This window comes from Ictidomys tridecemlineatus, chromosome 9 (assembly GCF_052094955.1).
Source record: "Ictidomys tridecemlineatus isolate mIctTri1 chromosome 9, mIctTri1.hap1, whole genome shotgun sequence".
Lineage (NCBI taxonomy): Eukaryota > Metazoa > Chordata > Mammalia > Rodentia > Sciuridae > Ictidomys > Ictidomys tridecemlineatus.
Genome location: NC_135485.1, coordinates 4,455,377 through 4,469,252, shown reverse-complemented (window position 1 = coordinate 4,469,252; position 13,876 = coordinate 4,455,377). Strand labels below are relative to the sequence as shown.

Genomic DNA, 13,876 nt, shown 5'->3' with positions numbered 1-13,876 from the left:
TATAAATTACTCAGGCTACGACATTTTTGTTATAGCAGCCAAACAGAATAAGATGATGGCTAATGTTTTTTTTGTTTTGTTTTGTTGTTGTTTTCCAAAATGGAAAATATACCAGCTTCAGCAACTTAGCAAGACCTTAAGCAACTTAGTGAGACTGTATCGAAATAAAAAATAAAAAAGGACTGGTGATGTGATTCAGTGGTTAAGCACTTCCTGGGTTTAATTCCCAGTAGGAAGGGGAAAAAAAGAAAGAAAGAAAGTTACAAATGTTGGCAAAGATCTGGAGAAATTGGAACGTTTGTGCCTGTTGGTGGGGTTGGATGATGGTGTAGCACTTTGGAAAACAGTATGGAAGTTCCTTAAAAAAAAATAAACATAGAATTAACATATGATCCAGCAATTTCACTTCTGGGTATACCTAAAGAAATAACAGTAGGGATTTGAGCTGGTATGTGCCCATCTGTGCCCACCCGGGTTCATAGCGGCCTAGTCACAGCAGTCTAAAAATGGAAGCAACCATACGTACCAGCACGTGTACATATGAAGAAATAAACACGTGGTAGATACATTCAAAGAGGTATTCGTCACCCCTAAAAAGGAAGGACATTTTAACAAGTGCCGGGGCATGGGCACCATACACAGGTGAGATGAGCCAATCCTGAAGACAGTGATTCATGGTTCCACTTACTCGAGGTCCCTAGAGGACTTGGCTTCATCAGGAGAGAACAATGGCTCCCGGGGCCGGGGAAGCTGGGCAGGGAGTGGTGGTGGGGCCGGCCTTTCAGTCTAGAAAGATGGAACAGTGAAAAGATGGGGTCACGGCTCTCAGCCCTGTGTAAGGGCTGCAGTTCCCACCTCCTCACCTGGCACGGTCAGCTGCTGACTCTGTGACAATCTCGTGTATGTCATCAGATTTTTAATTTGTATCTTGATTTTCAATATGAATGATGAGCTCATCTTTTAATGTACTTATTTATTACTTTTATGTCTTCTTAGTGAAGTGTCTCTTTAAATTTTGGACCATTTCTTAAAGGGGATTGTTGGTTTTTTCTTATTGAGTTGTAAATATTTTGAATTTATGTATGTATTTATACTGCATCTATACCTATGTACATATGTGTGCATGTGTGTGCGTGCGTGTGTGTGTGTGTGTGTGTGTGTGTGTGTGTGTGTGATGTAATTTCTCCCCTTCTCTTGTTGGCCTTTTCATTGTTTAACCACATCTCATACTTTGGGTTTCATTTATAAAATATCTTACCCTAACCCCAAGCCAAACAATTTTCTTCTTTTTTCCTGATAGTTTGGCAGTTTTATGTTTTATAATAAGGTTTATCTTCCATTTTGTGGTAATTTTCATATATGGTTAAAGGTATGGACTGAAATTCATGTTTGGCTATCCAATTGCTCCAATATCACTTGTTGAAAAGTCTGTCTTTTCTCTACTGGATTATCGTTGCATCTCTGTCAAGAATCACCAGGCACAGGCTGGGATTGTGGCTCAGTGGTAGAGTGCTTGCCTGACATCTGTGAGGCACTGGCTTCCATCCTCAGCGCCACATATAAATAAATGAATAAAATAAAGGTCTATCAACAACTAAAAAATATCAGAAAAAAATATTGCTGGGCACAGTGGCGCAGGCCTGTAATCCCAGCAGCTCGGGAGGCTGAGGCGGGAGGATTGAGAGTTCACAGCCAGCCTCAGCAAAAGCGATTCAGTAAGGCCCTGTCTCCAAATAAAGTACAAAATAGGGCTGAGGATGTGGCTCAGTGGTCGAGTTACCCTAAGTTCAATCCCTGGTACAAAAAAAAAAAAAAAAAAATCAATTGACCGCATGTACTTGAATCTATTTCTGGACTCTTTCCCTGTTCCACTGATCTATTTGTCAAGCTGGATGCCAGCACCACACTTAGCTATGAGACCTGCTGATGTCTTATGTAACATCTTGTCTGGCTACTTTTAAGATTATCATCTTCTTTATGATTTCCAACTATGAAGTGGGCACTGGCGAAGCACACGTGGTGGTGGGCACAGGTGCGTAGTACTGGAGGGCACTGCCTGATGTTTCTTAAGCTGTTTGGATCTTTGTATTCAAACACATTGACCTTGATTTCTTCAAACACTCTTTTTGGCTATGGCTCGCTCTCCAAGGCCAATTACGTGTAATCTCTGGTGCTGTCCCCAAGTCACTGGGGCTTACCCTTCCTTTGTCTGTTCCCCTCTGTTTCAGTTTGTAGAGTTACTGATGCTCTATTTTCGGGTTCTCCGTTGCTTTACTTTTCATCTTCTCAACTTGTGTGTGCCTGTCTGAGGGATTTTTCATGTCCTGGATCGCATGCTTCAGCTCTGGAAGTTCCAGTTGTTCTTTGTTTTATCCTACTTTATCTTTCCATTAGTTTCATATTTTTCTCTAGAGCCTTCACTATATGAATCGTAGCTTCTCTAAGTCCTTGAATGCCAATTCCATCATCTAATATCTGAGTAGCTTTCTATTAACTTATTTTCCCTAGCCATGTTGACATTTTCATGTTTCCTTATTTGTCTAGTCAGTTTTTTTTAATTTTTTTATAGATCTAAAGTTGTGTATGGACAGCATGCCTTTATTTTATTTATTTTTATGCGGTGCTGAGTATTGAACCAGTGCCCCACACATGCTAGGCAAGTGCTCTGCCACTGAGCTACAGCCTCAGCTAACCAGCTTTTAGTAGACTCAGGACATTGTGAATTTTGTGTTACTATTTAGTTTTGTTTTCTTCCTTTAAAAAATATTTGGCTTCTATTAGATAGTTAATTATTATGTAATCGCATCAGTTTAATGCTTTTTTTTTTTTTTTTTTTTGAATCGGGGATTGAACCCAAGGGTGCTTACCCCTAAGCCACACATCCCTAGTTCTTTTTATATTTCTTTTTAGAGACAGGGTCTAGGTAAGTTGCATAGAGCCTTGCTAAATTGCTGAGACTGGCTTTGAACTCACAATCCTCCTGCCTCAGCCTCCCCAGCTGCTAGGATTACCGATGTGTGCCACCATGCCTTGCGGTTTGATGCTTTTGGAGTTTAGTTTTGGTCTCTGTTAGTGTGCGTCCTAGGGCTGCTTTCACCTTCGAGCTAGGTCAGCCCTACTCCTGAGGCGTGGCCACTGGGCAGTTTCTGCTAAGAGCTGTGGATTCTCAACAAGGTCTTTCCACTGCAGCTGACTGGAACCCATGTGTTCCTCCATGTTTCAGAGATCCAATAGTTACTCAATTTCTCGCTTCCATATGGGTTTTTCTTTGCCTGGACTCAAGAAGTGCCACCTAATCTGTGCCTGGCTTATTCACACAGAGATTCAAGAGGACCCCAGGGCAGAGTCCTAGAGCTTTCTGTGCCCAGCTCCCTCCTCTGGTCCTCTGCTTCTCGAACCCAGCTGCAGGGGCCTCCCTTGGCCTCCATCCCTTCTCAGCTCAGTAAAACCATCTCACTCTGCTTTGCTTCCTCCTCCTGCTTCAGTCAAGAAAGGGGCTCCAGCAAGGAAGCAGGTCATCAGAGATTTTGCCTGATTGGCTCCTCTTCTTTCAGCTTCACTGATCTGCTCTGTTTCCAATATCTAAAAACAGTTTTTATAAATGGTGTATCTGGTTTTTCCTCATGGACAGAAAATCCCTTAACTTTATTTTTTCTCACACCTTGAACAGATTAGTTTTCTCTCATTGGGTTTCTGTGATTGCTGTTGACAAGTCTGTGGCCAGTCCGTTTCATCCTGAGATACCACTGAATAGATGTCCCACCATTAGTTTACATCCACCAAGAAAAAAGAGCTGTCTCAGTTTCGACTGTGAGACTCCTTCTGCAGTGAGGCTGCACCAACTTCAGACGTGTTAAGCTGCAGGAAAAGGTGTATCTTAGAATTGGTGAAATAGGGTCCTTTTATTCTTTTGTACAATGTTTGTGTTCTTTATTTTACTGTTTCTGAGTCCTCTGATGCCTACTTATTTCATCTGACATATATGAAGATTATTTCTATTTATGCTGTTTGGCACACATTTTTTCCTAGATCTGAAGTTCGGTATCTTTGAACAATTATGCACAATTCTCAGCCACTATCTCATCAAATATTTCCTCTCCTCTGTTTTCTCTGTTTCAACCTTCTGGAACTAATTAGAAAAATGTGAGACTCTCATATCTATCCAAACCTCTTTGCTATTTCTCATTTCTTTCCCACTTTGAATTGTATTCTGGGTAATGTCTTCCAGTCTGTGTCCTCCAGTTAACTAATTGTCTCTTCAGCCAAGATGATCTGCTAAGTAACCCATCAATTAAGGGTTTTGTTTTATTTGTTGTATTCTTTTTTTGAAGGTCTGATCTTATTTATTTGTTACTGATAAAAATTCTTATTTTTGACTGGACTCAGACTTAGAAGTAGAAGCTCTCAGAGAAGACAGTCTACATCTCTTGGCAATCTGTTCCTGGCATTTTTCTTTGGCTTCTTTCATTCTCTTGGCCAAAAGTTTGGCATATTCTGCAGCCTCTTCTTTATTCTTCTTAGTACGCTGTTTCTTCAGAGCAATACACTGGCACTTGTGTTGCAGGACACGTGGAGTAACAAGACGCTGAATCTTTGGTGCTTTGGTCCTGGGTTTTTTACCTTCCTTGTCTAAGGGTTTTCTGACAACATATTGGCGGACATCAGCTTCCTTAGAGAGATTGAAAAGTTTGCGGATTTTACTAGCTCTTTTGGGTCCCAGTCTTCGAGGTACAGTAGTATCAGTAAGTCCAGTAATATCCTTCTCTCCTTTTTTTACAATAACTAAGTTAAGAACGCTCAGATTGGCATCCACAATGCAACCTCGAACAGATTTGCGCTTTCTCTCTCCAGTTCGCCTGGGTCTATAACATGAGTGCCCCTTACTCAGTAGTAAGCGAACACGGCCATGGGTCAAGACACCCTGTTTCATGGGGAAACCTTGTTTGTCGTTCCCACCACTGATTCAGACCACATAACCCTTCCATTCTTCACCCAGAGCATCCGCAACTTCTGTGGCCATACGCTTCTCATAAAAAGTACGAAGTTTGCGTTCATCATCCACTTCAATGAGTTTCTGACAGCCAGTGGCTGGGAAGGAGATGTTCAGCTTCATCTTGGAGCAGCTGATCGCCCACAAGGCGCCTCGAAAAAGAGGTGTTGTATTCTTATTACACAATGTTTGGTTCTTTTTCAAATTTTTCTGGTTATCTTATTTGACGTTTGGTCTTTGAACTTTATTCCATTTAAATTTTTAAAAAATCCAATGCGTTTATACTTGATTATTTTTTCTCTGTGAAGTATGTGCCTACTATCAGAAATGCTTGAGGATCTAAACCTGTTGTTTGCATTTATGCTGACTCTCACTTACATTGAGTTATTTCTTTGTGTGTTGAATAATTTTTATACTGAGCTCAGATGTGGCCCGAAGTGGCAGGCCTGGGTAGAAAAGTGTCTTCCATCAGGAAGAGAGCATTGTCGATCGTTTTTCAGGACTCCGGGGGCTCTACCACTGAGTAACTATTTAAATAGTGTCATGAGTGATCTTTATTTTCTTAATATTTATTTTTTAGTTTTAGGTGGACACAATATCTTTATTTTACATTTATGTGGTGCTGAGGACTGAACTCCGCCTCATGCATGCTGGGCGAGCGCTCTACCACTGAGCCACGACCCCAGCCCATGAGTGATCTGACTAAACCTTGAGGGAGTATAAATTTGAATCTCAGACACACATTGGAGGGATCCTCTGCTCTGATTCTCAAGAAAGACTGTGTCCATTATTTTTTACGTTTTTTCACCAGAAGCAGCAGAGATAAATAGATTCTGTCCTTCGTCCTCATCAGGACTCGTCCCTCCAATCTGAGGTTCCTGTAGCTGGTTAATTAGCAAGGTCGTATTTCCATGTTCATAGCCACTCTTTGTGCTGGGTTTTCCTCTTTGGGGGAAGAGGTTTGATCCTTGGACTTTCCTGTGAATTTAGCCATACATTTTAAGATTGTTGTAAATAATCCCTGTTTCCATGTTTTCATCAGTTGAGCAAATCCACGTGACCACACTGTGGGACCCCAAGCTTCCTTGTCCTTACAAGATACTTATTATTACATTTAGGTCTTGAGAGTCTACTTGTATTTTTGGAATACAGTGGAGTTCATTTTCCCCTTTCAGATGGCCAGCCCGTAGCCAGCCGTATGTATTATTAATTCATTCTTTTTCATCGAGCAGAGGTTTATGTTTGTCATACATTAATCTAACACGTTTCAGCTTAACTCTGGCTCCATCTTCTGTCCTCATCTATTTGTCCATCTGCATGTCCTTACCATGCTGATCGCTCCCAGTGGCGTTCTGTGGGGCTGATGCAGGACAGCACGAGTCTCACTTGAAGGTTCTTTTATTTTGGAACTTGAAGGTTCTTTTATCTTTCTCAGTTGTTCTCAAGGATTTACTGATTTATTTATTAATTGCTCATAATTGTGAGTAGGTGGATCTCAGTGTGTCTTTGCCACACTCAGCAGTACAGAATTGAGAAGATGTATGCGCAGGTAGAAGGAGCTTCTTGTGGTAAGTGTTAGGGCCTCTCCTGGGCCTTTTGCTTCCCTGAAGAAAGGCTTGGGTGCACTAGCCCTCTGGGCTCTCTCCTGAACACCCAGTGATAACAGCCATTGTTTTGGTTCTTACTGACCAGGTGATACCCATCTTATTGACCTGTTGTACTCATTCACCCCTTGCAGCGTCTCATTTGACTCTCAAACATCCCTGGGAAGCTTTAAATACTACTCTATTCTATTGAGAAGGAAACTGAGGAACAGAAAGCTTTAGTAACTCATTTGCTGAAGATGTTGGTTGGTTTAAAAAGTAAAGAAGGGCTGGTCACCGTGGCACATACCTATAATCCTGGGAGGCTGAGGCGGGAGGATTATAAGTTCAAAGTCAGCCTCAGCAATTTAGTGAGGCCCCAAGCAACTCAGTGAAACCCTGTTCAAAAAATATTTTTTAAACATCAAATTGTATGCTTTATTTATGTTTCTATGGTGCTGAGAACCCAGTCCCTCACAGGTGCCAGGCAAGCACTCTACCACTGAGCCACAACGCCAGCTCTCAAAATTTTTTAAACAAAATAAAAAGGGCTGGGGATGTGGCTCAGTGGTTAAGCACCCCTGAGTTCAATCCCTAGCACCAAACAAAACAACAACAACAACAACAACAAAAGTAAACAAGGGATTGAAGTGGAGAGCTTTGGGGGAGTATGATGTGGCTGAATCACGCTATAATGTAATTACTGTGGAGGGAGATCTCAGTAATAACAGCTAAGGTAATTGGTGAATGCTTCCTAAGTACTTTAGGAATATAAACTCATTAATCCCAGAATCCTCTTATCTGGGCCGGATTACTAGCCCCACTTAACAGAGTTAAGTGAGACCCAGAGACTCAAAGTAACCAGCCCATGGCCACTCAGGAGAGGTAGGTTGATGAACCCAGACCGTCTGGCTCCAGGGAACCAGGCGTCACATAGGCAACCTCAAAAATTACCACGGGAGTTAATGTGCAAACAGGGAAGCACTGCCAAGGTGGAGCTTGAGGTTTTTTTCTAAATGTTTAAACTTCCATTTAAAGTATATTAATTCTGTTTCTTTTCACCTTTGCTTTATTTATTTTTATGTTTCACCTTTGCTTTATTTATTTTTATGTGGTGCTGAGGACTGAACCCAGTGCCTCACACATGCAAGGCAAGCCCTCTACCACTGAGCCCTAGGCCCAGCCTCTTAACTTTGTTTTTTAATATGAAGGTGGTGGTTGGCTGGATTTTCTAATTTTGCCATAGCGATCATGTACGGTGTATTTTTGGGAATCTGAATCTATTCAGACCCATGTGAAGAATTTAGATTAGACGGCATCCTCCTCGCCACCACCTGTCTGGGAGCATTTTGTAGCAGCACTTTAGGGCTAGAATGGCCCAGGTGAGCAGCCGGCGGGGGCGGAGCTTCCAATCCCAGGCCCTGCCCACAGCCTGGCCCTGCCCGCAATCTGCCCGACTTTCAGGCCCCGCCCCTGGCTGTTTGCAAAGCCTGGAACCAAGGATTCGGGGCGCTACTCGCACCCCGCCCTGCGCGCGACCCGGTCCCGCGTGGCCGGAACCCGCGACCCCCAGCCGCAGCTCACGGGCCGCAGCCGGGATCTTTGGGGGCCCCGCTCACCAGGCGTGGGGTGGCAGCCCCGGCAGGCTGGCGACGTGCAGCGGGACAGCGGCCAGGCCGCGGGTCTGTGGCTGGACTTGCGTCTCCATTTCCTCTGTGGCTCGCTTCCGGCTCCCCAGCGTTGCGAGGTGGTTCCCGAGAGGGTTCAGGTGTCCCCGAGGCCCCCAGCCCCGCGGCCCGGTGCGGATGCCTGGGATCGCTCTAGGCCCGGGCACTGACGCGGGCCTGTGCCCTGGCCGGTGGCGCAGGTGCCTGGTACATGACTTGGGGCAGCGCCCCTCCTGCCCGCGGCCCAGAGCCGCCCACAGCAGCCAGTGCTAATGAGGAGCGGCGCGCAGCGGCAGGTGGGGACCCGCCGGCATATCCAGGCTGCGCACTGGTGACACCGCTGCTCAGAGTGGGTGGCAAAGCGCAATCTAGGCCACTCTCGTTCTAAGAGTAGCGCTTGATAAGGCGCTTTGGGCATGCCCTCAGCACAACTGCGCTCACCTGTCCCATGTGACACCAACAAGAACCTGGCGGAGGGGACTGTCCCAAAGCCCAGTGAGAACCTGAAGTAGTAGTTCATTGACCTGAGCCTGGCCCTAGAGGTCTTTAAGGGCACAAATTAAACTCAAACCACGATCGATGGGGTCAATGCGTGGCGCCAACCATGCAGATGTTGAAACTGAGCTGGAAAGGTCAGGTTCCTGCCCAGAACTCATTATGCAGAAAAACCCAATCCTGATCTCTTCGCTTGCAGCATATTTAAGGGGAAATCTAACCATGTGCCCCTGTTGTCAGAGGGCTGGTGGCCTTTCAGCCCAAAGTTGAATTCAAAGACAATTTTCTCAGGTTCCAGGTGGACCTTGAAGGTAGAGTAAGAGCAGTTCTTGGTTATTTTCTGGCCTTTTAATCCCATCACCACTCCCCCTTAGTAATCCCATCTCAGGTTGGCAGAGCAGGCCCCAAAGCCATCTGAGTCATAGGTGTGACCAGTGTACTGTCCAGTGGTCTAGAGGCCTGGGTTCCAGGTGCTGCTCTCTGAATTGGCCATCTTGGCCAAGTCATGAAGCACTCCTGAGCACTGACAATAGAGTTTTGGTCAAAGAAATCACCGTAGTCCTACGTCTGGTGGAACTGAGATATGGTGTTGTTTCTGTAGCCCCTGCCTGGGGCCGGGCAGCTCATTCTTCTATCTGGGGTATGAGTGAACCAGCCAGGGGCAGTCTACCAGTGGGATCCTCCTGCCTGGACCCCAGGAAAAGGGTCAACATAGGGAGATCTGAGGGTTGTCTCATTGGGGTGAGGGTTTGGGAGTGGGCTTGATCAGAGAGGATTTCTACTTGTTGGTGAGATGAAGAGAGCAGGCCAATGTAGAGGGTCCTATCTGCCCCTCCCCTGCTGTGGACACTTGGGAAATCATTGAACTCTGTGGACTTGTTTCTCCATCTGCAAAATGGATGTTTTCATAGTAATAAGAGTCAAGGTTGAGATTAAATGGGAGAAGATATATAAAGGGCCTGATGATCACACATTTCAATCCCTACCTTTCAGAGTTGATTATATGGCTGGATGAGTGTGAGGCTGGGGAATTGAGGCCTGGTCCTCCAGAGTCCTGAATGTCCTGCTGGGGTGCCTGGGCTTTCTGCCCCAGGCAGAGGGAGCTAAAGATGATGTGAGCAGAGGGAAGCAGTGGTACCTCGCCTGGGAGCCCTAGCCTGCTGGGGGTAATGACAGGGCCCAGCCCTGGAGAAAGGTCCCTCTGGACCACAAACATAGGAGCTGCTTGACCTGGCAAGCTCATTCATAGAGAGCTCAGCACACACATGAAGTGCACCTGTGTGAGACCAGGAGCGACCTCTGGGGCCACCCCGGGGGCTGCTAACACACTGTGGCCTATGCACACGGTGAAGATGGTACAGCCTTTACTGGGATACTGGCAGCTGGGGATGTGCTGGCACAGAAAGGGCTCTAGACCCAGAAAAAGACACACCTGAGGGCAGTGGTGTGCCATTGTCCAGGGGACAGAAGTGCAGACTAGTTCTGGACTCCCAGGAAGAGCCCCTGGCCAAGGCCGCCTCCAGGAAGGGATCTGGGAGCTTCAGGGCCAGGGTGGGGCCAGCTCTACCTTTCCACTGCCATCCCTGGGGACCTGAAGTTCTGAGCCACACGCATGAGTTATGATTCAAAGCACAGGTGAGTGATGGGCCCTGAGGTCTAGACCAAGCTTGGCCACACGGATACAGAAAGGGGACAGGCCAGGACATCCTGGAGCTCTGGGTTTGGTCCTGGCTGTTTGCCTACTTCCTCTTCCTAGGTGGCCCTAGGGAAAGCTGTGGGTTCTTTCCTGTCTTTCCTTACTCTTGGGGTCGTTTTGGCCCTGGGGTGTTTTCATATTGTGGCTTGTTAAATAGGGGTACGGTTGGTTGATGGGGTCACATTTGAAGAGGCACCTACTGTGGTAGGTGGTGCAGGGGACAAGCCTGGGGCTGGCAGTCAGGAGACCCGGGCTCAAGACCTCACCTGGCCTCTCCCTGCCTGCATGGTTCTGGATCACCATCACTCTGCTTCCCCGTGCCTCAGTTTCCCCATCTACACGTGGGGGGTGGGGGTTATAAACCATGGCTATGCATGCACCTAATGGGCCTAGCTACACGAGCCTGCCATTGCCACTCCTCCCTCCCCAGTGTGCAGTGAGGTCACAGTCCTTGCCCTGCCTCCTTCCTGAATGGTGGGGTCAGGAAGTTGATGGCAGTCAACTCTTGACATTTCCAGTGATAGACAGCTACAAATGTGCCAATTTAAAATGCCTCTGAAATAACAGCTAACATTTGCTGAGGCCAGGCACCGCCTGGAGGACTTCATGTTTTCACTGCCTCCTTCCTGCTCCCCAGAATGTAAACTCCAGCGGCCAGGGATATTTGTTCTGCATGCTGATGTCCACGGTGCTCAGCACACAGCAGGCGCTCTGCAGAGAGGAATGGGGTGAACAGATCTCGACGTGGCCCTGCGCAGTGGGTCTGGAATTCTCCCTAATTCATTAAAGAGGAAACTGAGGGCCTCAGGTGATGTGTGTGGCCAATAATGAGCAACCAATCCATGGGGCTGCTGTTGGGTCCCACACATTCAGGGTCCAGAACCCACACTTTTAGCCATAATGCTCCCCCGAGAGAAGGGTGAGAGTCAAGTCTGACAGGCGGGGGCGTCTCCTCCACACCAGCCTCCCTCAGAGCTCTCCATGTGTGTCCCAGCAAAGTGGCGCTTGGTTTCAGGGGTTTGCTGTAACTTATGGGTGTCTGACATGCAGAGGTCATGCCACTGGGTGGCTGAGCCTAACAGACTCCAGGGCACAGAAGAATGTGTGTGGAGTGCAACCCAGGCCCTTGCTCCTGGAGCCAGCACTGTCATAAGTAATGGCGCCGTCCCCTTTGCCTGATCCTCCCTGTGTGATCTTCACCATGGGCCAGGCCCACCTCACAGATGGAGGCCGACTCAGACAGGTCTAGTGACCTTCCCCAGGCAACAGGTGCAGAGAGTGGCGGAGCAGGGTTCTCTGTGAAACAAAATCCTGCCTGAAAAGCCAATGATCTAAAAGTCACTGTCCCCTGTGATTTGAGCATAGAAGGTCTGTGCCCATGGAGACCTTACTGGATGGACTCTTTTTCCTCTTCAGTTTTTGTCCATCAGTTGATTTTCTGCAGCGCTGTTAGCTCCATTCTTAAAAACAAACAAGAACAACAGCCTCTCGGGCTCTGTCACTTTCCTGTTTCTTGTAGCCGAGGTCCTCGCTAGGCAGTGCTGTCCGCGTGGTGGCGCACTTGCTGACGCAGAGCCCTCTGTGTGGCTCTATTTAGGGCAGAGGCAATTTAGCATAAATCCTGCAGGAGAAATTCAACAAGAACAAAAAGCCTCTGAGAAAAATATCCCAGCAGCCTGCCCAAGAGCCTTTGTCTCAGTAACTATGGTTTCTGGGTAAACTAAGAAACCACTCAGAAGGATTTTTATTTTAATAAGGAAGCTAAAACAAAGGGCTAAGGATGGCCTTAACTTGATAAGCACATTTATTTTGATTTTTTTTTTACTTAAAATACTAGAATATGGAGAATTAAAGTAAAATGTATTAAAATATTCCCTCTGGTTACACAAAACAAAACGCTTCTCTGGTGCTACAGCAGAGGAGCTAAGTAGGAAAAGAGGACACGGTGGCCACCTAACAGGGGCCAAGCTGACCTGGCCCATGTCCTGCCTGACCCCAGGCGGTTTGGGGTCTCCTTTGGAGGGCTCTAGCTCTAACAGAAGTCCTAAGTGTGCTTCCAGGCTTGGCAGTGCCACTTAATGGCCATGGCACACCATCTTTTGTCCCTTCCTGTGGGATGGAATGGTGATCTGCTTCAAGTGGGGCATGTGGTTTCTTAGTTTACCCAGAAACCATAGTTACTAAAACAAAGGCACAGATTTGGGACCTGTGCATCTGAGAGCCCCTGGTAGAGATGGCCATGGCCCCCAGTGGTGAGCAGTAATGAGACTGGACCCAGCGGCAGGGGAGCTCTCCAGGGTGCTGAAAGTGTCCTTTGCAGATTCCGGGAGCTGCCAGTGAGGATGTCATTCATGGAGCACTACTTTGTGCTTGCCACCTGGCTCCCTCTGCAGCATTATCTTGTTAACATACAACGTCACTATCTGGGCTTTGCCACCTGCTCCTTAATGCCCTGACCCTGCCTAACCTGCATGTGGCCAGCCCACCTCTGTCCTGGGGCTCCTGCACATGTGACCTGGCAGTTGCAGCACCACTCCCCCCACCTGCTGGACCTAAGGCTTACTGTGTCTCCTGCCCAGAAAGCCCAAGTAGGCAAGTTGGCGAGGGAACTTGGAAACCCAGAAGCTGATATGGTTGAGTTGGGGGTTCTAAGGCCATACTTTGATTATCTCCACCATTTTTGCTGCATGCATGTTTGGTTTAGGAGAATATGAAACTGAGACCTGAGACAGGGACATCTGGGCTGTTTTTCTGTAACTCCCAACCCCTATAGTGAATTGTTGCAATTTTTGATATGTTGTCTGCCTTCTCCATCAGATAATGAGCCACTGGAAGGCAGGGCCTGTGTCTAGCCTCCAGCCATCCATGGGGACTTGACCACAGTGAGGGCTCTAATACTTGGTAAGTCCATAAATGAAATGTACTTGCAGCTTGGATTTCTTCCTGAGAACTGGCTCAGTGCAGGAAGGGCCTGTGTCGTAACATCCCATACTGACTAAGCACTTACTGGGGCCTGGCTCTGTTCTCAGGACTGCACAAAATTTGTCACAGTCAATGCTCACTACAACCCACGAGGTAGTGACAACTGCGATCCTCATTTATGATTGCAAGACTGAGGCATGGGCTACTAATAATTTGCCAAATTCCACAGGTGGGAGCAGGGCTGGTACAGGAACCCAGGGTTGGCATCTGTCAAGCTCAGAAGTCAGCCCTCTGCCTGCTGCACCCCAGCACCGCAGCCAGGTCCCGTCCCACTGTGAACCCAGCAACTTACACCTTGCATCCTGCAGCTTGGACAGGAGGGAAGGTCCTGACTTCCACACCTGCAGGTGACCATGGAGCTGCCCAGTCTCCCCTCAAGTGGACGATCACTGGTGCTCTGCAGAGTTGCTAGGAGGTGAGAGGCCTGTATGGGGCGAGAGGCCCCTGTTGGTGGTCCCCATCA

At 47.2% G+C, this 13,876-nt stretch overlaps 1 protein-coding gene and 1 pseudogene across 1 annotated transcript in view; both read right to left on the bottom strand.

Annotated features, from left to right (window-relative positions):
• Positions 1-8,585, bottom strand: part of Jakmip1 (janus kinase and microtubule interacting protein 1) — a 143,408-nt gene extending 134,823 nt beyond the window's left edge. The window contains exon 1 of the mRNA XM_078021005.1: positions 8,193-8,585. The gene's annotated coding sequence lies outside the window, so the exon portion shown is untranslated. The remainder of the gene's footprint in view (positions 1-8,192) is intronic.
• On the bottom strand, positions 795-8,177 carry LOC144366598 (small ribosomal subunit protein eS6 pseudogene; annotated as a pseudogene).
• Positions 8,586-13,876: the final 5,291 nt, after the last annotated feature.